This window comes from Pantherophis guttatus, chromosome 6 (assembly GCF_059756535.1).
Source record: "Pantherophis guttatus breed Tessera chromosome 6, ASM5975653v1, whole genome shotgun sequence".
Lineage (NCBI taxonomy): Eukaryota > Metazoa > Chordata > Lepidosauria > Squamata > Colubridae > Pantherophis > Pantherophis guttatus.
Genome location: NC_142068.1, coordinates 4,704,865 through 4,729,261, shown reverse-complemented (window position 1 = coordinate 4,729,261; position 24,397 = coordinate 4,704,865).

Here is a 24,397-nt window from a genome sequence, read left to right as displayed (position 1 = left end):
GTGATCATTCAAAACAGAGTTGGATTTTAGCAGGTTCTGACCAGTTCTGGCGAACTGGTAGCGGAAATTTTGAGTAGTTCGGAGAACCGGTAGTAAAAATTCTGACTGGCCCCACCGCCATCTATTCTCTGCCTCCCGAGTCCCAGCTGATCGGGAGGAAATGGGGATTTTGCAGTATCCTTCCCCCGGAGTGGGGTGGGAATGGAGATTTTGCAGTATCCTACCCCTGCCATGCGCACCAAGCCATGCCACGCCCACCGAGCCACGCCCACAGAACCGGTAGTAAAAAATTTTGAAACCCACCACTGATTCAAAGCAGTGGTGGGTTTAAAAAAAAATTTGTGGGTGTGGCTTGGTGGGTGTGGCATGGCTTGGTGGGCGTGGCAGAGGAAAGGATACTGCAAAATCTCCATTTCCTCCTGATCAGCTGGGACTTGGGAGGCAGAGAAGAGATGGGGGCGGGGCTGATCTGAATTTTTGCTACTGGTTCAGTGGGTGTGGCTTGGTGGGCGTGGCAGGGGAAGGATACTGCAAAATCTCCATTCCTATCCCACAAAGGATACTGTAAAATCTCCATTCCCTCCCCACTCCAGGGGAAGGATACTGCAAAATCCCCATTTCCTCCCGATCAGCTGGGACTCGGGAGGCAGAGAATAGATGTGGGCAGAGCCAGTCAGAATTTTTACTACCGGTTCTCCGAACTACTCAAAATTTCCGCTACCGGTTCGGCAGAACTGGTCTGAACCTGCTGAAACCCACCTCTGGCATGGAGCCTTCTTGGCCCTCCTGAAAGGACTGTGTTGTGGACTCCACAACCATTAGCACCACTCAGGTGACTCTGAGGACACAGACAAACCTCCAAGCAGCCTCAACGGCTCTTTAAATGAATGCAAATGACCAGCCGTCTGCAAGGAGTATAAATCCCTCCAAATTTCATGCCTAAAGCAGGACTAGAACTCACTGTGCTCCTGGTGATTGGCCCAACGTCACCTAGCTGGCGTTCATGCCTAGAACTCACTTCTCTTGATTTCTAGGCCAGCAGCTTAACCGCTCAGACCGAACCCAAACTCCGGTGTGAAAACAGCCATCAAAATCAACTCTCCAAAATAACCAAATCTGACTTTGCAAGTCATCAGTAAATGGAAATGGAGCGATAATAGGTCCCTTCCTGGCATGGTGGAGGCAGAATGAAAGCAACTTTGCAATCTCCGGGCAATTGGGAGACGATCTTGTGAACTGTGTGCTGGCATTTCTCTCTCCCGTCGGCTCCGTAACAGCAGTGCCAGGACAAAGGTCTCCGGCCCACGTCCTCGGCAGGGGAGGGGAGATTATGACAATAGGCAAAAGGAATCAAACTAATAGATGAATCAGTTTAATGGTTTTAAAGGCCACATTTACATCTACATCATCTTCTGAAGAGGGAGAGCGAAGGGCATTTTTTTTCCCCTTGCGGCAAGCCAAATGAGAAGGGCCTCTCCCAAAAGAAATTGGCTTTGATTACGGAATGGAAAGGAAAGGAAAGGAAAGGAAAGGAAAGGAGGAGAGGGAAGGAAAGAAGAGGAAAGGAAAAGAGGAAAGGAAAAAAAGGAAAGAAGACGAGAGAAGAGAAAGGGAAGGGAAGGGAAGGAAAGGAAAGGAAAGGAGAGGAGAGGGAAGGAGGAGAGGGAAGGAAAGAAGAGGAAAGGAAAAGAGGAAAGGAAAAAAAGGAAAGAAGACGAGAGAAGAGAAAGGGAAGGGAAGGGAAGGAAAGGAAAGGAAAGGAGAGGAGAGGGAAGGAGGAGAGGGAAGGAAAGAAGAGGAAAGGAAAAGAGGAAAGGAAAAAAAGGAAAGAAGACGAGAGAAGAGAAAGGGAAGGGAAGGGAAGGAAAGGAAAGGAAAGGAGAGGAGAGGGAAGGAAAGAAGAGGAAAGAAAAAAGGAAAGGAAAAGAAAGGAAAGAAGAAGAGAGAAGAGAAAGGGAAGGGAAGGAAAGGAAAGGAAAAGGAAGGAAAGGAAAAGAGGGAAAGCAAAGGAAAGGAAAGGAAAGGAGGAGAGGGAAGGAAAGAAGAGGAAAGGAAAAAAGGAAAGGAAAAGAAAGGAAAGAAGAAGAGAAAAGAGAAAGGGAAGGAAAGGAAAGGAAAGGGAAGGGAAGGAGGAGAGGGAAGGAAAGAAGAGGAAAGGAAAAAGGAAAGGAAAAGAAAGAAGAAGAGAGAAGAGAAAGGGAAGGGAAGGAAAGGAAAGGAAAGAAGAAGAGAGAAGACAAAGGGAAGGGAAGGAAAGGAAAGGGAAGGAAAGGAAAAGAGGGAAAGGAAAGGAAAGAAGAAGAGAGAAGACAAAGGAAAGGAAAGGAGGAGAGGGAAGGAAAGAAGAGGAAAGGAAAAGAAAGGAAAGAAGAAGAGAGAAGAGAAAGGGAAGGGAAGGAAAGGAAAGGAAAGGAAAGAAGGGAAGGGAAGGGAAGGAAAGAAGGAAAGGAAAAAAGGAAAGGAAAGAAGAAGAGAGAAAGGAAAGGAAAGGAAAGAAGAAGAGGGGATGGGAAGGGAAGGAAAGGAAAGAAGAAGGAAGGGAAAGGAAAAGAAAGGAAAGGAGAGGAGAGGAGGAGAGGGAAGGAAAGGAAAGAAGGAAAAGAAAGAAGGAAAGGGAAGGAAAGGAAAAAAGGAAAGGAAAGGAAAGTAGAAGAGAGAAGGGAAAGGAAAGGAAAGGAAAGAGGGAGGGAGGTTTGAAACAGGAGCTGTCCCTGCTGAAATATTGCTCCGGATCAGGCAACTCAGCTGGGATCGTCAGAGGCATTTAAAAGAAAAAAAGCTTCTGCTGATCAGGCAACTTGTGGGAAGGCCACAAACCTCCGGGCTCTTTCCCAAGGCCGGTCCTACCCACCGCCTGGCCCTGAACAAGGGGAGGCAAGGAAGGAAGGAAGGGAAATGAGGCGCAGAGAATAGCAGATCTTCATCTCCATTATACTCACTTGCTGCCTGAATGGGAAACAAACACTTGTGGACTTCAACTCCCAGAATTCCCCATCAAGAGGAGCGGTGGGGAGGGGAGGGGAGGAGAGGAAAGGAAAATAAAAAAAGGAGAGGAAAGAGAAGAGGGGAGGGGAGAGGAGGAGAGGAAGATAAAAGGAGGGGAGAGAAGAGAAGAGGGGAGGGGAGAGGTGGGGGAGGAGAGGAAAGGAAAGAAAAAGAGGAGGAGAGGTGATAGAAGAGGGGAGGAGAGGGAAGAGAAGAGGAGAGAGGAGAAGAGGAGAGGAAGATAGAAGAGAGGAGGGGAGGGAGGGAAGAGAGGAGAGGAGAGGAAAGGAAAGGAAAGGAAAGGAAAGGAAAATAAAAAAAGTAGAGGAGAGGGAAGACAGGGAAGAGAGGAGGGGAGAGGAGAGGTGAGGAGGGGGAGGAGAGGAAAGGAAAACAGAAAAAGGAGAGGAGGAGAGGTGATAGAAGAGGGGAGAGAGGAGGGGAGAGGAAGGGGAGGAGTGGAAAGGAAAATAGAAAGGAGGAGAGAAGGAGGGGAGAGAAGAGGAAGATAGGAGAGGGAAGAGGGGAGGGGAGGGGAGAGAGCTTTTGGTATTATGGCCTGGATTACATGGATGCCCAGCTTTGGCATCTTTAAGATTGTAGCCTTCCACTCTCAGAATGGCTGGGGAATTCTGGGAGTTGAAGTCCACAAGCCTTCAAGTTGCCAAGGTTGAGGACACTGATCTAAATGGTGCACCATACACCATCTGGTGGCAAGGGGTTCCACAGATGAACAATGCCCTGTGCAAAGAATTCCCTCTCATTTTTATTTTATTTTTTTATGATGTGTTGGACTACCATTCTCACATTTTCCAGATCACTTAAAAATCTTGATTCTGGAAGATAAGCTCAGAAATTCAGGGTTGGCTTTGCCATGCCAGAATTGGGCCCATGGTCTTTGCTGTACAGGGAGTCCTCTACTTACAACCACAACTGAGCCCACAAGTTTTGTTGCTGAGCGAGACGGTTGTTAAGTGAGTTTTGCCCCATTTTACGACCTTCACTGCCTTCGTTAAGTAACGGTTGTTAAGTGAATCCGGCTTCCCCATTGACTCTGCTTGTCAGAAGGTCGCAAAAGGGGATCACAGACACTGCGACCGTCATAAGTACGAGTCGGCGGCCAAGCATCTGAATTTTGAGGCTGCTGCAACCGTCATAAATGTGAAAAAATGGTAACGTCAGCCACGGGTTTCCGATGCCGTTGTAACTTTGAACAGTCGCTGAATGGACTTGTTGTAAATCGAGGACTACCTGTACAATCCTACACAATCCTTTGTGTGTGTGTTTGTGCACGAGTGTTTGTGTGTGTTGCTACTATTTTTCCCAGAAGATAAAAAGGGCACAACTTGAGTTTCCAAGAGCTGCTTCTGGAGAGACGAACCTTTGAATAACCTTTTAATTGCAGGTCAAAGCTTGATAGGAAAATCTCTATTAGATCGGAGATTATTAATAGCCTATTAAACGTGTTTATGGAAGAGTTGCTTTATAGCAAATATATCAAAGGGAGCCTGCGGTGGTGCCCTCAGAGGCAAGGTATTGCGGAAAATGGGTCTCAGTTAATTAAGTGAAAAAATAAACTCACAGAGAGAGAGAGAGAGAGAGAGAGAGAGAGAGAGAGAGAGAGAGAGAGAAAGAGACTTTATGGTTCTGGAGCAGGGGTGAAATGCTCCCGGTTCGGATCAGATCGTCCGATCCAGTAGCGATGGAGACGGGTGGTTCAGAGAACCAGTAGCAAAAATCCCCCCCCCATGCCGAGCTGAGTCGCACAATCATCAGAGGCTTTTTTTTCCTTTTAATCGCCTCTGACGATCCCAGCTGAGTTGCCTGATCGGCAGAAGCTTTTTTTCTTTTAAATGCCTCTGACGATCCCAGCTGAGTTGCCTGATCGGCAGAGGTTTTTTTTCTTTTAATCGCCTCTGACGATCCCAGCTGAGTTGCCTGATCGGCAGAGGCTTTTTTTCTTTTAAATGCCTCTGACGATCCCAGCTGAGTTGCTTGATTGGCAGAGGCTTTTTTTCTTTTAAAAGCTCTGATGATCCAACCTGAGTTGCCATTTAAAAGAAAAAAAAAGCCTTTCTTTTTTTTCTTTTAAATGGCTCTGACGATTCAAGCTGAGTTGCCTGATCGGCAGAGGCTTTTTTTCTTTTAAATGCCTCTGACGATCCCAGCTGAGTTGCCTGATCGGCAGAAGCTTTTTTTCTTTTAATCGCCTCTGACGATCCCAGCTGAGTTGCCTGATCGGCAGAGGCTTTTTTTCTTTTAAATGCCTCTGACGATCCAAGCTGAGTTGCCTGATCGGCAGAGGCTTTTTTTCTTTTAAATGCCTCTGACGATCCCAGCTGAGTTCCCTGATCGGCAGAGGCTTTTTTTCTTTTAAAAGCCTCTGACGATCCCAGCTGAGTTCCCTGATCGGCAGAGGCTTTTTTTCTTTTAAATGCCTCTGACGATCCAAGCTGAATTGCCTGATCGTCAGAGGCTTTTTTTCTTTTAAATGCCTCTGACGATCCCAGCTGAGTTGCCTGATCGGCAGAGGCTTTTTTTCTTTTAAATGCCTCTGACGATCCCAGCTGAGTTCCCTGATCGGCAGAGGCTTTTTTTCTTTTAAAAGCCTCTGACGATCCCAGCTGAGTTCCCTGATCGGCAGAGGCTTTTTTTCTTTTAAAAGCTCTGATGATCCAACCTGAGTTGCCATTTAAAAGAAAAAAAAAGCCTTTCTTTTTTTTCTTTTAAATGGCTCTGACGATTCAAGCTGAGTTGCCTGATCGGCAGAGGCTTTTTTTCTTTTAAATGCCTCTGACGATCCCAGCTGAGTTGCCTGATCGGCAGAAGCTTTTTTTCTTTTAATCGCCTCTGACGATCCCAGCTGAGTTGCCTGATCGGCAGAGGCTTTTTTTCTTTTAAATGCCTCTGACGATCCCAGCTGAGTTGCCTGATCGGCAGAGGCTTTTTTTCTTTTAAATGCCTCTGATGATCCCAGCTGAGTTGCCTGATCGGCAGAGGCTTTTTTTCTTTTAAATGCCTCTGACGATCCAAGCTGAGTTGCCTGATCGGCAGAGGCTTTTTTTTTTAAAAGCCTCTGACGATCCCAACTGAGTTGCCTGATCGGCAGAGGCATTTAAAAGAAAAAAAGCCTCTGCTGATCAGGCAACTCAGCTGGGATCGTCAGAGCCTTTTGAAAGCATTTTTTTTCGCTGAAGAGGTTGTAGAAAAAATGATTTTAAAAGTTTTTTTAAAAAATTAGCCATGCCCACCCAGTCACTGTCAGGTTTCAGTGTCGTCTCAAAATAAATTGCATTTCCAAACAAATAGTCTTTGATGAAATCTTTCATTTATTAAGCATGACAATCTGGCCCCGACTTCGTCCTGACCCCAAACCTTCCCTTTCCGTTCCCCAATTCTCTGCGTCTCATTGGCCCTCTTCCAAATCACTCTCCCCATATCTACTACTTCAGCTCCCAGGAATGTCCCCCCTCCCATCCCATCTCCTAGGGGATATTATCTTCAGGGAAAATAAGTAGGTGAAAAGTCAAGCGTCCTCTTGCCAGCTGCCCCCTCTTCTCCTCCTTATGTCAGCACTGGAACGAATGTAGTTTGGAGTGCTGACAGTCACATTACTTCCCCCATCAAGCCACTCCCACAGAACCAATAGTAACAAATTTTAGATTTCACCACTGTTCTGGAGTCAATGGTTTTCTTGCTTTCCTTGGGGGGTGGGGGGTGGGAGATCAAGTCTGATCTATCCCAGTGTTTTTCACATTGAGTAACTCTAAGATGAGTGGACTTCAACACCCAGAATGCACGCAAGCCAGGGGATTCTGGGAGTTGAAGTCCACCCATTTTAAAATGCCCAAGGTTGAGAAACGCTCATCTAACCCAGCGGCCACCCCTGATTCCCTTGACAAGGGTGCGTTTTGCTTAACAACCGTGGCCAAAAATAAAAAAATAAAAATCGGACTTGACTCAACTTAACTTACAACGGCCTTGCTTAAGCAAACGAAAATTCTGGACCTAATTGTGGTTGTTAAGTCAAGGCCTGCAATTATTTGCAGGCCGATCGAAACAGAATGCTTTTTATGCTTCTCCGCCATTGTCTAGGGCAGGGGGGTCCAACTTGGGCAACTTAAGACTTTTGGACTTCAACTCCCAGAATTGTGGGAACGGAAGTCCAAAAGACTTAAAATTGCCAAAGTTGGACATCCCTGCAGTTTAGGCCCTAAATCCACAAAATTCATCTCCATCTCCATTTCCTCCTCCTTTTCTACTCTTTTCTACTCTACTCTACTCTACTCTACTCTATCCTTTCCTATCCCATTCTATCCCATTCTATTCTATTCTTATTCTTATTCTTATTCTTATTCTTATTCTTATTCTTATTCTTATTCTTATTCTTATTCTTATTTTTATTCTTATTTTTATTCTTATTCTTATTCTTATTCTTATTCTTATTCTACTCTACCCTACCCTACCCTAACCTACTCTACTCTATTCTATCCTTTTCTATCTCATTCTGTTCTAATATCCTATCCTTATCCCTATCCCTATCCCTATCTCATCCTATCCTATTATTCTATTCTATTCTATTCTATTCTATTCTATTCTATTCTATTCTATTCTATTCTATTCTTATTCTTCTACGCTACTCTACCCTACCCTACCCTACTCTACTCTATTCTATTCTTTCCTATCCCATTCTGTTCTAATATCCTATCCTATCCTATCCTATCCTATCCTATCCTATCCTATCCTATCCTATCCTATCCTATCCTGTCCTATCCTATCCTATTCTATTGTTTTATTCTTATTCTTATTCTACTCTACCCTACTCTACTCTATTTTATCCTTTCCTTTCCTATCCCATTCCATTCTAATATTCTATTCTATTCTATTGTTTTATTCTTATTCTACTCTACCCTACTCGACTCTACTCGACTCTACTCTACTCTTTCTTTTCCTATCCCATGCCGTTCTAATATCCTATCCTATCCTATCCTATCCTATCCTATTCTATCCTATCCTATCCTATCCTATTGTTTATTCTTATTCTTATTCTTATTCTACTCTACTCTACTCTACCCTACCCTACCCTACTCTACTCTACTCTACTCTACTCTACTCTACTCTACTCTACTCTACTCTTTCCTTTCCTATCGCATTCCGTTCTAATATTCTATTCTATTCTATTCTATTCTATTCTATTCTATTCTATTCTATTCTATTCTATTCTATTCACTATTCTGCCCTCTCTTCTCCTCTTCACTTACTATTAATTCTCCCCTTAACTGAACAAATAGCAGCTGAATGGCAGGCGACCCTCCTCCGCTTTGCATTTTCAATTGCAAAATCCATGCCGCGTTGATCATACAAGTGGAAAAATTCTATTTGTCACCTGCTGGCGACATGAATACCTCTGCGGGCTACAGAAATGAAAGGAAGGAGGAGGCCGGTGCGGCAAAGGTGGGGCAGCGCTTGGCAGGATCACCGGGCACAGCCGGGAGCCCGAAAACTTCGGATAGAAGGAACGCCGTTTCAGTCAAGTCCAGAGAAGTAGAACTCGGGAGGGAAAATTAACCACACCCAGCCAGGTTTTTCCACCCTTGGGCCATTTTCCTGCCGGTTTGATAGCTTCGTGAAATTGTCCCGTTTGCCAACCTCACCCAGGTGTGCCAGATGTTCCCATCACAGCCTCCTTAGGAAAAAGCACAAAAGGAGAGGCCAGCAACTGTGATTTCTTTCTTTCTTTTTTTTTTAATAATTATTATTAAACAGTTTTTTTTTTTAAAAAATGACAATTTCCTTCTTTACAACATTTCCACATCAGTGGTACGTCCATTATATATCCATTTCCCCACCCCCCCTTACTTCAATTTATCCTTATCTATACCTATAATTCCATTAATTTTTTTTTATACATCATAATATATTCATATACTAAAATTACAATCCTTCGTTAGGTGTCATTTCCATTTGTACAACTTTGTTACTCATTTCTAACTCCTAAAATCTTCTTCGTTCAAACTTTCCTTAACTTTTTCACCAGCAGGGGTGAAATCCAGCAGGTTCCGGAGAACCGGTAGCGGAAATTTTGAGCAGTTCAGAGAACCGGCAAATACCACCTCTGGCTGAGTTTTGCTCAAATGCAAAAGGGCAAAACATTTCTCCTTTTGTTTTGTGTTTAGTTTGTCTTACTGGCCCTCTGCCAGCGAAAACGGAGCTCGGGAATCCTCCCAAGCGCCATTTTCGCTGGCAGAGGCACTGCAGGCCGGTCCTTCGCTGTTTCCAGGGTGGCTCAGCGGCCCAGATCTAAGCACCCCATGGGCTAGATCCGACCCCTCCCCTCCCCGGTCCTAGAGTTTGACACCCCTGATCTAGCAAAATCAGCGATGCTGAATTAACCTCTTTGGGAGTTTGCAGTGAATCGTAACCAAGCGGGGTTCAGACATCACGCTAACCCTCTTCCCAAATCAAACTAAGGTTCAAACTAACCAAATTTAGTCTGTTGCTTAAATGCATAGAATCAGTGGTGGGTTTCACATTTTCTTACTACTGGTTCTGTGGGTGTGGCTTGGTGGGCGTGGCTTGGTGGGTGTGGCAAGGGAAGGATACTGTAAAATCTCCATTCCCTCCCCACTCCAGGGGAAGGTTACTGCAAAATCCCCATTTCCTCCCGATCAGCTGGGACTCGGGAGGCGGAGAATAGATGGGGGCGGGGCCAGTCAGAATTTTTACTACCGGTTCTCCGAACTACTCAAAATTTCTGCTACCGGTTCGCCAGAACTGGTGAGAACCTGCTGAAACCAACCTCTGTGTGAATGCAGAATCATTCCGTGTTATAGAACCTACTGTGTTCCTTAGCTTGGTTCACACCTTTTCACTCTTCTGGTGGAAAACTGTTTTTTTTTTTTAATTTGTTTGTTTGTTTGTTTACATCCTGCCTTTATTATTTATTATTTTTTTACAAATAACTCACTTTCTTCCTTCTATTTTCCCCACAACAACAATTCTATGAGATGGGCTGGGCTGAGAGAGAGGGACTACGAGCCCAGTCACCCAGCCGGCTTTCAGGCCTAAGGTAGGACTAGAACTCACCATCTCCTGGTGTTTGGCCCAAAGTTACCGAAACCAACTTTCAGGCCTAAGGCGGAACTAGAACTCACCATCTCCTGGTGTTTGGCCCAAAGTTACCAAAACCAGCTTTCAGGCCTAAGGCGGGACTAGAATTCCCCGTCTCCTGCTCTTTGGCCCAAAGTCACCCAGCCAGCTTTCACTCCTAAGATGGGACTAGAACTCACTGTCTCCCTCTTTCTAGCTTTAATTACTAGACCAAACTGGTTCATACTGAGATACCCAGGTGAATTTCCCCCCCACACCCCCAAAGTGCACTCCCCAGCCCTAGCTTCTCTTCCACTGTGCAGAAATGGGGAAGTGAAAGGAAAAATCCGAAGCACAGTCAACTGTTTTTAACAGCACAAGGCTTCTCAAACTCTGTGTGTGTGTGTGTGAAAGAGAGAGAGAGAGAGAGAGAAGGAGAGAGAGAGAGGGAGGGAGAGAGGGAGGGAGGGGGAGAGAGAGGGGGGAGACAGAGAGGGAGGGAGAGAGGGAGGGAAAGAGGGAGAGAGAGAGGGAGGGAGAGAGAGGGGGGGAGAGAGAGGGAGGGAGGGAGAGAGAGAGATAGAGAGAGGGAGGGAGGGAGAGAGAGGGAGGGAGGGAGAGAGAGAGGGGAGAGAGAGAGAGAGGGAGGGAAGGAGGGAGAGAGGGGGGAGAGAGAGGGAGGGAGAGAGAGAAAGAGGGGAGAGAGGGAGAGAGAGAGAGGGAGGGGGAGAGAGAGAAAGGGAGGGAGGGAGAGAGAGAGGGAGGGAGGGAGGGAGAGAAAGAGGGGAGAGAGGGAGAGAGAGAGAGGGAGGGGGAGAGAGAGAAAGGGAGGGAGGGAGAGAGAGAGAGAGGGAGAGAGAGGGAGGGAGACAGAGAGACAGAGAGTATAAAAATTTCATAAGGAATTAGAAACGACCCATAACATACATACATATATACATATATATATATATATATATACATATATACATATACATATATATATATATATATATATATATATATATATATATATATATATATACATATATACATATACATATATATATATATATATATATATATATATATATATATATATATATATATATATATATATATATCTCCAGTCATAAATTGGTACATATCGCTAACAAATCTTAATTTTCAATTAACACAACTTAATATTTTATTCTATTATTTCCCTAAATTCTATCTATTTAACAATGCCGTTATCCCAAAAACCCCTTACTTAAATCTTTAAATCGTAACCAAATATCATTTCATTTTTCTGACCCATAACATTTTTTATAATGTTGTCTTTCGGGCTATTTATTGTCTGACTGATCGATTCATATCGATTGACGGATTGACCGAGCAAATTCCAATTTCTTCATTTTAAATTCTTATCATCAATCGGTTCCCTTTTCTTAGCAGAGGCTTTGATTTTTCTCCGAAGAGCCCACACTGGATCCTTTTAAGTTAGGTTTCTTTATGTTATCCGAATGTAACTCTGCGATGATTTATTTTTTCTCCTCGCCTATCTGTTTTGCGAAATGTTTAAATTTATCTCCAAAAGTCCCTCGTTGTGTCAAAGACGTCGATAAAGCTTTCCCATTTGCTTTGATTGCAGCCTAATATATTCTACCGGCTAGGATTTTTAATTCAATTAAAATGGACAAAACTCATTTCTCCAGAGGACGTCCGCAGACATTTATTGATCACGTGGGAAACGGGGATTGGGTATCAGTAATCCGTCGCTATTGACCTCTGATAGTTGGTTTGGCTACTCCTGGAAATGTTCGTGTATCTGGCAGGAAATGCTCTGAACAGCTTTTTTAAAATATTATTATTTGTGGAAGTGTATATCTGTGTTAGCGATCTTTCGCTAACAGATAACAAATGGAAATGTTTATCTAAACATTTAGCTAAAGGGGATATATAGGTGCACATATTTATCAAATTAAGGGAAGGGTGAAAAAAATGGCAGAAGGAAGGAAGGAAGAAAGAAAGAAAGGATAGGATAGGATAGGAAAAGAAAGGAAAGGAAAGGAAAGGAAAGGAAAGGAAAGGAAAGGAAAGGAGAGGAGTATGGACTGGAGGAATGAAAGGGAAGGGAAGGAAAATAGAGGAAGGGAAGGGGAAAAGGGAAGGGAAGGGAAGGAAAGGAAGAAAGGAGGGGAGGATGGAAGGATGGAAGGGAGTGCAGTGGAGGAATGAAAGGGAAGGAAAGGAAAAAATGACAGAAGGAAGGAAGGAAGGAAGGAGAAGGAAAGGAAGGGAAAGGAAAGGAGTGTGGACTGGAAGAATGGAAGGGAAGGAAAATAGAGGAAAGGAAGGGGAGAAGTGGAGGGAGGGAGGGAGAGAGGAAAAGGAAAGGAAAGGAAGAAAGGAGGGGAGGATGGAAGGGAGTGCAGTGGAGGAATGAAAGGGAAGGGAAGGAAAGGAAAATGGATGGAGGGAAGGGGAAACAGAAAGGGGAAAAGGGAGGGGAGGAAGGGGAGGAAGGAAGGAAGGAGAAGGAAAGGAAAGGAAAGGAGCGTGGACTGGAAGAATGAAAGGGAAGGGAAGGAAAATAGAGGAAGGGAAGGGGAAGGGAGGGAGGGAGGGAGGAAAAGGAAAGGAAAGGAAGAAGGGAGGGGAGGATGGAAGGGAGTGCAGTGGAGGAATGAAAGGGAAGGGAAGGAAAGGAAAATGGATGGAGGGAAGGGGAAACAGAAAGGGGAAAAGGGAGGGGAGGAAGGGGAGGAAGGAAGGAAGGAGAAGGAAAGGAAAGGAAAGGAGCGTGGACTGGAAGAATGAAAGGGAAGGGAAGGAAAATAGAGGAAGGGAAGGGGAAGGGAGGGAGGGAGGGAGGAAAAGGAAAGGAAAGGAAGAAGGGAGGGGAGGATGGAAGGGAGTGCAGTGGAGGAATGAAAGGGAAGGGAAGGAAAGGAAAATGGATGGAGGGAAGGGGAAACAGAAAGGGGAAAAGGGAGGGGAGGAAGGGGAGGAAGGAAGGAAGGAGAAGGAAAGGAAAGGAAAGGAGCGTGGACTGGAAGAATGAAAGGGAAGGGAAGGAAAATAGAGGAAGGGAAGGGGAAGGGAGGGAGGGAGGGAGGAAAAGGAAAGGAAAGGAAGAAGGGAGGGGAGGATGGAAGGGAGTGCAGTGTAGGAAGAAAGGGAAGGAAAATGGAGGAATGAAAGGGAAAAGGAAGGAAAGGAAAATGGAGGAAGGGAAGGAAGGAAGGAAGGAAGGAAGGAAGGAAGGAAGGAAGGAAGGAAGGAAGGAAGGGATAGTGAGCCATTCCGTGTCTTTCATCCACATGATTGTGGTTATTGAGCGGAAGGGGGAGGGGGGAAATGGAGAGAAAAATGCTTTGTAAATTGCCCTCCCCTCCTGGAGCAACTTGAGATATAAATCTGACAAATAAATACATTGTTCCCAATTTTATTAAAGCGGCATATTTATTTTTTGCTCAGTCCTAATCCCACCCAAATCCTTCGTTTTTATTCATGAGCCAGTTGCAGAGATTTGTTTATGGCTTTAGAGGCACCGGGAATAGCCGGGTTTGAGGAGCCCCCCCCCCACCCCCAGCGCCCCCCCCACCCCCCACCCCGCAGCAGGGGAGGCTGGAATGGCTCTGCCGGAGAGGCCCCCGCCTCAACCTCCCTTCCCCTCCCACCTGCCTGTTTCTCTCACCTTCCTTCCTTCCTTCCTCCCTTTCTTTCCTTTCCTCTTTCCTTCCTCCTTCCTTCCTTCCCTCCTTCCCTCCCACTTTTCTTCCTTCCTTCCTTCCTTCCCTTCCTTCCTCCCTTCTTCCTTCCTTTCCTTTCCTCTTTCCTTCCTCCTTCCTTCCCTCCCTCCATCCCTCCCTCCCACATTCCTTCCTCCCTCCCTCCCTCCCTCCTTTCTTTTTCCTTCCTTCCTTCCTTCCTTCTTCCCTTTCCTTCCTTCACTCTCTTCTTCTTCTTCCGTCCCTCCCTCCATTTCCCTCCTCTTTTTCCTTCCTTCCTTCCTTCCTCCCTCCCTTTCCTTCTTTCCCTCCCTTCTTCCTCCCTCCCTCCTTCCTTCCTTCTTTCCCGTTCTCCCTTTCCTTTCATTTCCTTTTGTTTCCTTTTCTTTCTTCCTCCCTCCCTCCCTCCTTCCTTCCTTCCTTTCTTCCTCCCTCCCTCCCTCCTTCCTTCCTTCCCTTCCTCCCTTTCTTTTCCTTTCCTTTCCTCCCTCCCTCCTTCCTTCTTTCCCATTCTCCCTTTCCTTTCCTTTCCTTTTGTTTCCTTTCCTCCTTTCTTCCTCCCTCCCTCCCTCCTTCCTTCCTTCTTTCCCATTCTCCCTTTCCTTTCCCTTTGTTTCCTTTCCTCCTTTCTTCCTCCCTCCCTCCTTCCTTCCTTCCCCCCATCCTTCCTTCCCTCCCTCCCTCCTTCCCTTCCTTCGTTCCCTTTCATTTCCTTTCCTCCCTCTTTCCCTGCCTGTTCCCCCCCTCCCAAATTCACCTCTACTCCTGCCATTTCCCCCCTTCCCCGGAGTGGAACATGGAACCTTGGCTCAACCTGTGAATTCCTCTTTTCGTCTTCTGCATCCACCCAGCTGACCTCAATTCGTATTTTCTCGCCCACCGTTCAGCCCTTCCATTCATAATTAAAGCGACCCTTTCAGCTCCCCCCAGGAATCCATCAATTCTGCTTCGGGAGATCAGATCAGCCTTTCACGGAGATTTATTTCCTCTTTCGCCTTCCTGGTAGATCCCTTTTCCCCAGACCCAGAAAGAACTTATGGGTTTTCCTTTCATTCATTCCATCGCTTCATTCCTGCTTTTTTACCGTTTTGCTCTTCTAAGCCAACAATCTTGCGTTGGCCAGAGAAAAAGGCCAAATTGGGAAACCTCGAAGTTGGCAGCCTTGGTGTAGCCAGGATGAAACTGAAGTCTGGGAATAAAACCGTTTTAGCTAAAAAAAAAAACCTTTTTTTTTTCCCAGGGATATAATTTTTTCCTCCTTACTCTGACGCACACCCTGCTCCAAATACAGGTAGTCCTCGTCTTATTTATTATTATTCAAATTACTTACGTCCAGAATTCCCATTGCTGGGTAAGGCAGCTTTTAAGCGAGTCACGCCCCGTTTTACGACCTTCCTTTCCACCGTTGTTAAGTGAATCACTGCAGTTGATAAGTTAGAATGGTTGTTAAGGGAAACCTGGCTTCCCCGTTGACTTTGCTCGTCAGAAGGTCGCAAAAAGGGAATTGCGCGACCCCCAACGACACTTCAACCGTCATAAATATGAACCAGTTGCTGAGCGTCTGCATTTTGATCGCGTGATCCTGGGGACGCAGCCGCGGTCGTAAGTATGAAAAATGATCATGAGTCATTTTTTTCCCCCCGTGGCAACTTCAAACGGTCGCTAAACGAACAGTTGTAAATTGGAGGAATATCTGTAATGCAACCCTCCAGACACCACTAGAGAGCAGCAAACGGAGAGTCTTCGGTGTCTCTTGCTTCCCTCTAGTGGTCACTGGGATAATTGCATAATTGGATTTTCATAAATGAGTGGGAGCAATGCCTCAAAGGAGGGAAATTCAATTGCAGACCTGCTAATCTAATTTAGCAGTTGAATAAACATTGTCTTCCGGTTTCCCCCACGCAAGAGGGGGAAAATGGGGTCTGCAGATGTTTTCTAACTTAACATGTCATGACAAACGAGCAGCTCGTCAAGCTGATTTCTGACAGCGGAATTGGCTCCGAAACTCTTTTGGCGGTCAATCCTGCCTCTTTGGTGGCTTTCTTTCTTTCTTTCTTTCTTTTTCTTTCTTTCTTTCTTTCTTTCTTTCTTTCTTTCTTTCTTTCTTTCTTTCTTTCTTTCTTTTTTCCTTCCTTCCTTCCTTTCTGTCTCTTTTTCTTTCTCTCTTTCTCTTTCTTTCTTTCTTTCTCTTCCTTTCTCTTTTTTTCTTGCTTGTTTTTTCTCTTTCTTTCTCTTCCTTTGTCTTTCCTCCTTGGTCTTTCTTTCTTTCTTTCTTTCTTTTCATTTTTCTTTCTCTCTTTTTATCTTTCTATTTCTCCTTCCTTCCTTACTCCCTCCCTCCTCCCCTTCCTTCTTTCCTTCCTTCCTCCTTCCTTCCTTCCTGTCTCTTTTTCTTTTCCTTTCTTTCTTTCTCTTCCTTCCTTTCTCTTTCTTTCTTGTTTGTTTTTTCTCTTTCTTTCCCTTCCTTTGTCTTTCTTCCTTGGTCTTTCTTTCTTTCTTTCTTTTCATTTTTCCTTCTTTCTTTTTATCTTTTTCCTCCTTCCTTCCTTACTCCCTCCCTCCTCCCCTTCCTTCTTTCCTTTCTTCCTCCTTGCTTCCTTCCTTCCTTCCTGTCTCTTTTTCTTTTCCTTTCGTTCTTTCTCTTCCTTCCTTCCTTCCTTTCTCTTTCTTTCTTGTTTGTTTTTTCTCTTTCTTTCCCTTCCTTTGTCTTTCTTCCTTGGTCTTTCCTTCCTTCTTTCTTTCTTTTCATTTTTCTTTCTCTCTGTCTTTTTGTCTTTCTTTTTCTCCTTCCTTCCTTACTCCCTCCCTCCTCCCCTTCCTTCCATCCTTCCTTCCTCCTTTCCTTTCCTTTCCTTTCCTTTCCTTTCCTTTCCTTTCCTTTCCTTTCCTTTCCTTTCCTTTCCTTTCCTTTCCTTTCCTTTCCATTCTTTTACTTTCCTTTCTCCCCAGTTCTGGCTGCACCTCATGAAATCGTTCTCAGTCGAACCCAAGGTGATTACGAGACACCTCCTTAAACCCCCACTGCCCCCGTCCCCAAACGGCTTGGCTTACTGGCTTGAGCCGCTGGAGGGAGGCTTAGATCCCACCTGAGGACGAGTCAAGGTTGGAAACGAAAAGGTGACGTTTGAAATATCAGGTGAAGCGGGTTACCCGAAGCAGCCGTGAGCAGGGAATGAGACTCTGAAGTTCAAGGGCAGAGGCGGTCTGACTCACAGAACTGTGGAGGTGGAAGGGACCCCCCAAAAGGTCATCTACTCCACCTCTCTGCATTGTGCGGGAATACCAATGACACCTTCCACGACCGAGAAAGAGCAACAAAGATGATTCGAGGGCTGGAGGCGAAAACGTATGAAGAACAGTTGCAGGAACTCGGTAGGTCTAGTCTAGTGAGAAGGACCAGGGGAGACATGACAGCAGTGTTTTTTATTTTTATTTATTTATTTATTTTTATTTGATTTGATTTATATGCCGCCCTTCTCCGGAGACTCAGGGCGGCTTACAATGCGCTAAGCAATAGCCTTCATCCTTTTGTATATATCTATATCTATATCTATCTATTTATCTATCTATCTATCTATCTATCTATCTATCTATCTATTTAATTTGATTTATATGCCGCCCTTCTCCGGAGACTCAGGGCGGCTTACAGTGCGCTAAGCAATAGCCTTCATACTTCTGTATATTTATACAAAGTCAGCTTATTGCCCCCACAAACCGGGTCCTCAATTTACCTACCTTAGAAAGGATGGAAGGCTGAGTCAACCTTGAGCCTTGGCGAGATTCGAACCTGCAGTAATTGCAGGCAGCTGGTCTTAATAACAGGGTGCTTTAGACCACTGTACTACCAAGGCTCTTTCCAGTTTCTCAGGGACTGCCCCAAAGAAGAGGGGGAGTCCAGCTATTCTCCAAAGCATCAGAGGGCAGGAGAAGAAGCAATGGGTGGAAACTCATCAAGGAGAGAAGCAACCTAGAATTAAGGAGAAACTTCCTGACAGTGAGAACAATTAAACAGCAGAACGACTGTTTTGCTGACTCTTTCTCATGATGGCTGCTTAGCTCCATAAACTGCTTCCTGTTGGGGCTCTAAGGAGCCCAGGCAGGCAGGCGAGGAGTAGCAAATAGAGGCTGGCAAGGTGCCCCTCTACGTGAGTGACATCGAGTTGGCCACGCCCACCCAGTCACATGACCACCTAGCCCAGTGATGGCTAACCTTTTTGCCATCGCATGCCAGGAAGGGGGGGGGCGGGAGAGGTTCGCATGCATGCGTACCGACACCCATAATTCTATGCACCCCGCCCCATGCATGTGACGCCCCCTCCCCTTCGCTCCTAGCACGTGATGGCCCGGTAGGCCCGTTTTTCTTTCTCATCTGGCTCCAGATCCTCTCTATGCATCTGGGGAGGGTGAAAACAGCCTTCCCCATTCCCTCGGAGGCCCCCCCGGAGGCCCAAAACAGCCCGTTTCCCAACTTCTGGATGGACAGGAAGTGACTTTTTTGCTGTCCCCAGCCTCCAGAGACTCTGACGCATGCACGCTGGAGCTGAGCTGGTGTGCCAGGCAACATGGCTCTGCGTGCCACCTGTGGCACACGTGCCATAGGTTCGCCATCACGGACCTAGCCACGCCCACCCAACCGGTCATTAGGCAGATCATGTTAGTGGTCCGCAGGATTTAAAATTATGAATTTAGTGGTCCCTGAGTTCCGAAAGGTTGGGGACCCCTGGACTAGATGACCTCCAAGGCCCCTTCCAGCTCTTGTTATTCTGATCGCTACAGGAGGAGGAAGAAGGGAAGAATTAGAATACAAGCTGGCTATTTTTTTTTATCATTTCTACTGATGTCCTTCAAATCCACTCTTGCTTTGGATGAGATGCCATCATAACTGTCCATGATTCTCGCCTGACTAGGTGGCTCAGTGGCAAAGACACTGAGCTTGTCGATCAGAAAGCTCGGCAGTTCGGCGGTTCGAATCCCTAGTACAGGTCTCCTGCGTGAGCAGGGGGTTGGACTAGATGACCTCCAAGGTCCCTTCCAACCCGGTTACTGTTAATCCTCCTCACCCAAGATCTAATGCTCGCCTACCAAGACCTTTGGATCCTCTGCAAGTGGTGGGTTGCTATCGGTTGCCCCCAGTTCGGGCGAACCGGTAGCGGCGATGGTGAGGTGAGAGCAAACCATCGCTGACCATTGAGGGCGAGATCCTGGCCCCCTCAGAGAGGGCTCGCAACTTGGGTGTCCTCCTGGATGCACGGCTGTCTTTGGAAGATCACATGACGGCCGTGGCCAGGGGAGCTTTCTATTGGGTTCGCCTGATATACCAGTTGCGTCCCTTTCTGGACCGGGATGCCCTGCGCACGGTCACTCATGCCCTCGTCATGTCACGTCTGGACTACTGCAATGCTCTCTACATGGGGCTCCCCTTGAAGAGCACTCGGAGGCTCCAACTGGTCCAGAATGCGGCCGTGTGGGTGGTTATGGGTGCGACTTGGCGCACCCACGTAACACCCCTCCTGCGCGAGCTGCACTGGCTCCCAGTGGTCTTCCAGATGCAATTCAAGGTGTTTGTTACCACCTTTAAAGCGCTCCATGGCTTAGGACCGGGGTATATATGAGACCGCCTTCTGCCATCAACAACCTCCCATCGGCCAATACGCTCCCACAGAGAGGGGCTCCTCAGGGTGCCATCAGCCAAACAATGCTGACTGGCAATGCCCAGGGGTAGAGCCGTCTCTGTGGGGGCACCAGCCCTCTGGGATGAGCTGCCCCTAGAGCTTCGTCTTAGCCCCGACCTGCGTACTTTTCGCCGCGCCCTTCCGACCCTTTTGTTCCAGCAAGCCGGACTGGCCTAGTACGAATTTTATAATGGGTGTATGTGTGTTTTAATTCGCGGGCCAAATTTTATATATATTCGATTTTAATTGGTTTTAAATTTTATAAATCTATGTGTTTTAATATGGCTGTTCACCGTCCTGAGTCCTTCGGGAGAAGGGCAGTATAGAAATCTAATAAACTTCAAACTTGATGGTGGGAAAAACCGTCATATTTTCTCCCCTTCCCTTTCTTTTAAACACTCCTTTCACAATCCTCAAGAACCCTATTCAAGGGGTCGGCGTAGTTTATATCTATCTATATCTATCTATCTATATCTATATCTATATCTGTATCTATATCCATATCTATATCTATATCTATATATAAACTACGCCGACCCCTTGAATATATATATGTTTTTCTTTTAGCCAGGTTTTTCCTGGCTAAAGAAAAGAAAAGAAAAACACACATAAAACCTACGAAAAGTAAGAATATATGCGTGTGTGTGTGTGTGTGTGTGTGTGTGTGTGCAATTCTTGGTGTATTCGGGTCTTTTCCCATGTAAGATTGAGAGTATCTTGATGACGTTTCGACGAGGTCCCACTCGTCATCTTCAGGCACAAGCACGAAGCCGAAGACACCAGCCTGAAGATGACGAGTGAGACCTTGTTGAAACGTCGCCAAGATACTCTCAATCTTACATGGGAAAAGATCCGAATATGCCAAGACTTGCATACCTCTACCCGTGAAATTCTACGAAAACATATATATATATATATATATCTGTCTTCTTAAGTTTTCGCGGGTGTGTATATGCAAAAAATTAAAATCTCGGCTGTTTTCCCGCGTCATGTTAAATAAATTAGTTAAAATGTTTAAAATTCTGGTTAAAATCCTAGCTTAAAATCTTCTAAAAATCCTTACAGAGCACTCTGCAAGGTCCTTTAAAACCTTAGCTAAAATCCTACCAGTACCTTAAACGTTTTTCTAATAGCAACGTTTCGACAGGCTCACAACCCAGCTTCTAAACTAGATAAGAGCCTGAAGATGACAGGGTTGTGAGCCTGTCAAAACGTTGCTATTAGAAAAACTTTTAAGGTACTGGTAGGATTTTAGCTAAGGTTTTAAAGGACCTTGCAGAGTGCTCTGTAAGGATTTTTAGAAGATTTTAAGCTAGGATTTTAACCAGAATTTTAAACATTTTAACTAATTTATTTAACATGACGTGGGAAAACACCCAAGATTTATATATATATATATATATATATATATATATATATATATATATATATATATATATATATATATATGCATATTCTTTCTAGCCAGGTTTTACCTACGTAAACTAAGTTGTTCTGCAGCTATATATATATATATATATATATATATATATATATATATATATATATATATATATATATATGTGTGTGTGTGTGTGTGTGTGTGTGTGTGTGTGTGTGTGTGTGTGTCTTTGGCTATTCGGGTTTTCTCCTGCGTAAAATTGGAGGTTTCTTGGCAACGTTTCGACAAAGTCTCATTCGTCATCTTCATGCTGGTGTCTTCGGCTTTGTGCTTCTAGGAGCACATAAAGACCTACATACAAACACCCGCGAAAACCTCAGAAAACAAATATATATGTGGATAGATATATCCACAATTACACGGGAAGAAACCCGAAATATTAACTACACACACACACACACACACATATATATACACATATATACACACATATATACACACACACATATATACACATATACTGAAAAGGCGCTTGAGGCCAAGAGGGAGCTGACTGGCTTAAGGTTCGACACCATATTTCTTCCGTGAGGCTAAATCGAACTGGGGGTGGGGGGGCCCTGTACATTTTTATCCTCGCGCGTCTGTTTATTTCGAACGTAATCCGTCAGGCAGAACGATGTCATTTGCTTATTGACGTTTCTCCAGCGGTTAAGTATCGCCGCCTTTTTTTAAAAGGCATTTATAAATATTTATTGTTTCGCCGTAATGATTGCTGAAGCCGGATTAAAGCTCTTGAATGACTCATAGAGGGGCTTCAGCGGTCAGGGCACGGCCGGCAGCTCTGGGTGGGTGGGTGGGGGGTCTTCATCTCTCGGTGCCCCCCATCAACCCTCAAGTTCTGGAGCAAATCAAATCCAACCTTTGGAGCTGCTTGTCAAGATAAATTCATAAAGGTAACATCTCAGCTCGTGACGCCTGGCAGACTTGATTAAATCAGCATACCGACGTCTTTTATTGTTATTAAACAAGTGCTGGAGCGGAGGGCAGTCCTCGGCTTACGACCGCAATGGAGCCCCACATTTGTGTCGCTAGGCGAGAAGAGTTGTTAAAGTGAGCTTTGCCCTGTTTTTACGGCCTATCTCGCCACCGTGGCTAAGTGAATCCCATCGGCGGCTGTTCAGTTAGTAACATGGTCGTTAAGCGAATCCAGCTTCCCCCCTCCCTTGATTTTGCTCATCAGAAGGGGATCGCGTGACACCTCCCCCAACCACCCCCCTGGGGACACTGCGACCGTCATAAATAGGAGTCGGTTTTCGAGCGTCACGTGACCGCGGGGGGCGGGAGGGGAAATGCTGCAATGGTCGTAAGTGTGAAAAGCCGGACATGAGTCACGTTTTTCAATGCCGGGCAACTCTGAATGGTCACTAAATGAAGGGTTATAAATTGAGGACTCAATGTAAACAAGCATGAATAAACATTTGAAGGGTGGTGGGTTGGAATTGGTTAGGTCAAAGGTGGGCAGCTGAGCACGGCTGGCTCGGGAATTCTGGGAGTTGAAGTCCACAGGTCCTAAAAGGGCGATATTTATATCCTTGCTTGTACTGTATGTCACGTAAACCCCAGCCCTTTTTTCCCCCCTCACCCCGAAAATTGGAAATTTCCATGTTTGAGCTCCAAAGCCAGAAGGGAAAACATGGCTGGCTGGGGAATTCTGGGAGTTGAAGTCCAGAGGTCTAAAATTGTTCAGATTGAGAAGCACTGGGGGAGACTTTCTATTGGGGTAGCCTCCAAGGGTTTCTTCCCACTGAAAATCCAGCCGAAGAGCTATAGGCCTCCTGTGGTACGCCAACAGGTGGGGGGGGGCTCCCATTCCCCCCCCCCCCACACACACACATACACACACATATTCCAGGCCCTGCAATTTACCCAGAGCAGAGTGACACCGTCTTATAATTGATGGAGTATAAATCTCCATTGGCGACTCCCCACTGTGGATGGCGTCGTTATGGTGGGGAAGCATCTGCAATGCAGAGTTGGGCTCCCAGTTGATTCAGTCTGGATACTTAGGGGAGGTGGGGGGAGAGGGAGAGGGGGAGGAAGGATGGATGGATGGAAGGAAGGAAGGAAAGGAGAGAGAAAGAAAGAAAGAAAGAAAGAAAGAAAGAAAGAAAGAAAGAAAGAAAGAAAGAAAGAGCAAATGAAGAGAAGGAAGGAAGGAAGAGAAAGAAAGAAAGAAAAAGAAAGAAAGAAAGAAAGAAAGAAAGAAAGAAAGAAGAGAAGGAAGGAAGGAAGGGAGAAAAAGAAAGAAAGCAAATGAAGAGAAGGAAGGAAAGATGAAGGAAGGAAGAAAAAGAGAAAATGGATGAGAGGAATAAGGAAGTAATAAAAGAGAAAGGAAGGAAGGAAGAGAAAGAAAGAGCAAATGAAGAGAAGGAAGGAAGGAAGAGAAAGAAAGAAAGCAAATGAAGAGAAAGAAGGAAAGATGAAGGAAGGAAGAAAAAGAGAAAATGGATGAGAGGAATAAGGAAGTAATAAAAGAGAAAGGAAGGGAGAGAAAGAAAGAGAGCAAATGAAGATAAGGAAGAAAAGATGAAGGAAGGAAGGAAGAGAGGAAATGGATGAGAGGAATAAGGAAGTAATGAAAGAGAAAGAGAAAGGAAGGAAGAGAAAGAAAGAGCAAATGAAGAGAATAAGGAAGGAAAGAAGAGAGGAAGGAAATGGATGAGAGAAATAAGGAAGTAATGGAAGGAAGGAAGGAAGGGAAAGAAAGAAAGAAAGAAAGAAAGAAAGAAAGAAAGAAAGAAAGAAAGACCAAATGAAGAGAAGGAAGGAAGGGAGAGAGAGAGTGTGAGAAAGGAAATAAGAAAGAAGGAAAGAAAGAAAGCAAATGAAAAGAAGGAAGGAAGGAAGGGAGAGAGAGAGAGTGAGAAAGAAAGAAAGAAAGAAAGAAAGAAAGAAAGAAAGAAAGAAAGAAAGAAAGACCAAATGAAGAGAAGGAAGGAAGGGAGAGAGAGAGTGTGAGAAAGGAAATAAGAAAGAAGGAAAGAAAGAAAGCAAATGAAAAGAAGGAAGGAAGGAAGGGAGAGAGAGTGAGAAAGAAAGAAAGAAAGAAAGAAAGAAAGAAAGAAAGAAAGAAAGAAAGAAAGACAGACAGACCAGATGAAGAGAAGGGAGGGAGGGAGGGAGGAAGAGAGGAAGGAAATGGATGAGAGGAAAAAGGAAGGAAGGAAGGAAGGAAGGAAGGAAAGGAAGGAAGGAAATAAATCCCCAGCTAGATCTATTTTTTTGACCCAGCACAGTTACAGCCACATGGATTGTTAGTTCCAAACCACCTGTGGGGACATTAGTCACGAACCCAGAGGTCATTTAGTCCACCCCAGTCTGAAGTAGAAGCAGCCCATCATCAAATACGGACACCTGAAGGATTGGAGCAACTGGGTCTGGGAAGCGGGAGGAAGCCCCCGATCCCCCCAACCCAGGGCCTGTCGAGGAGATTTCCCCCTGGGCAGAGGGTCCCTCCGGTGAAGCTGATGTGGGGAGGGGTCTGGTTGGTAACCCCAGGAGATGCCTGGCTG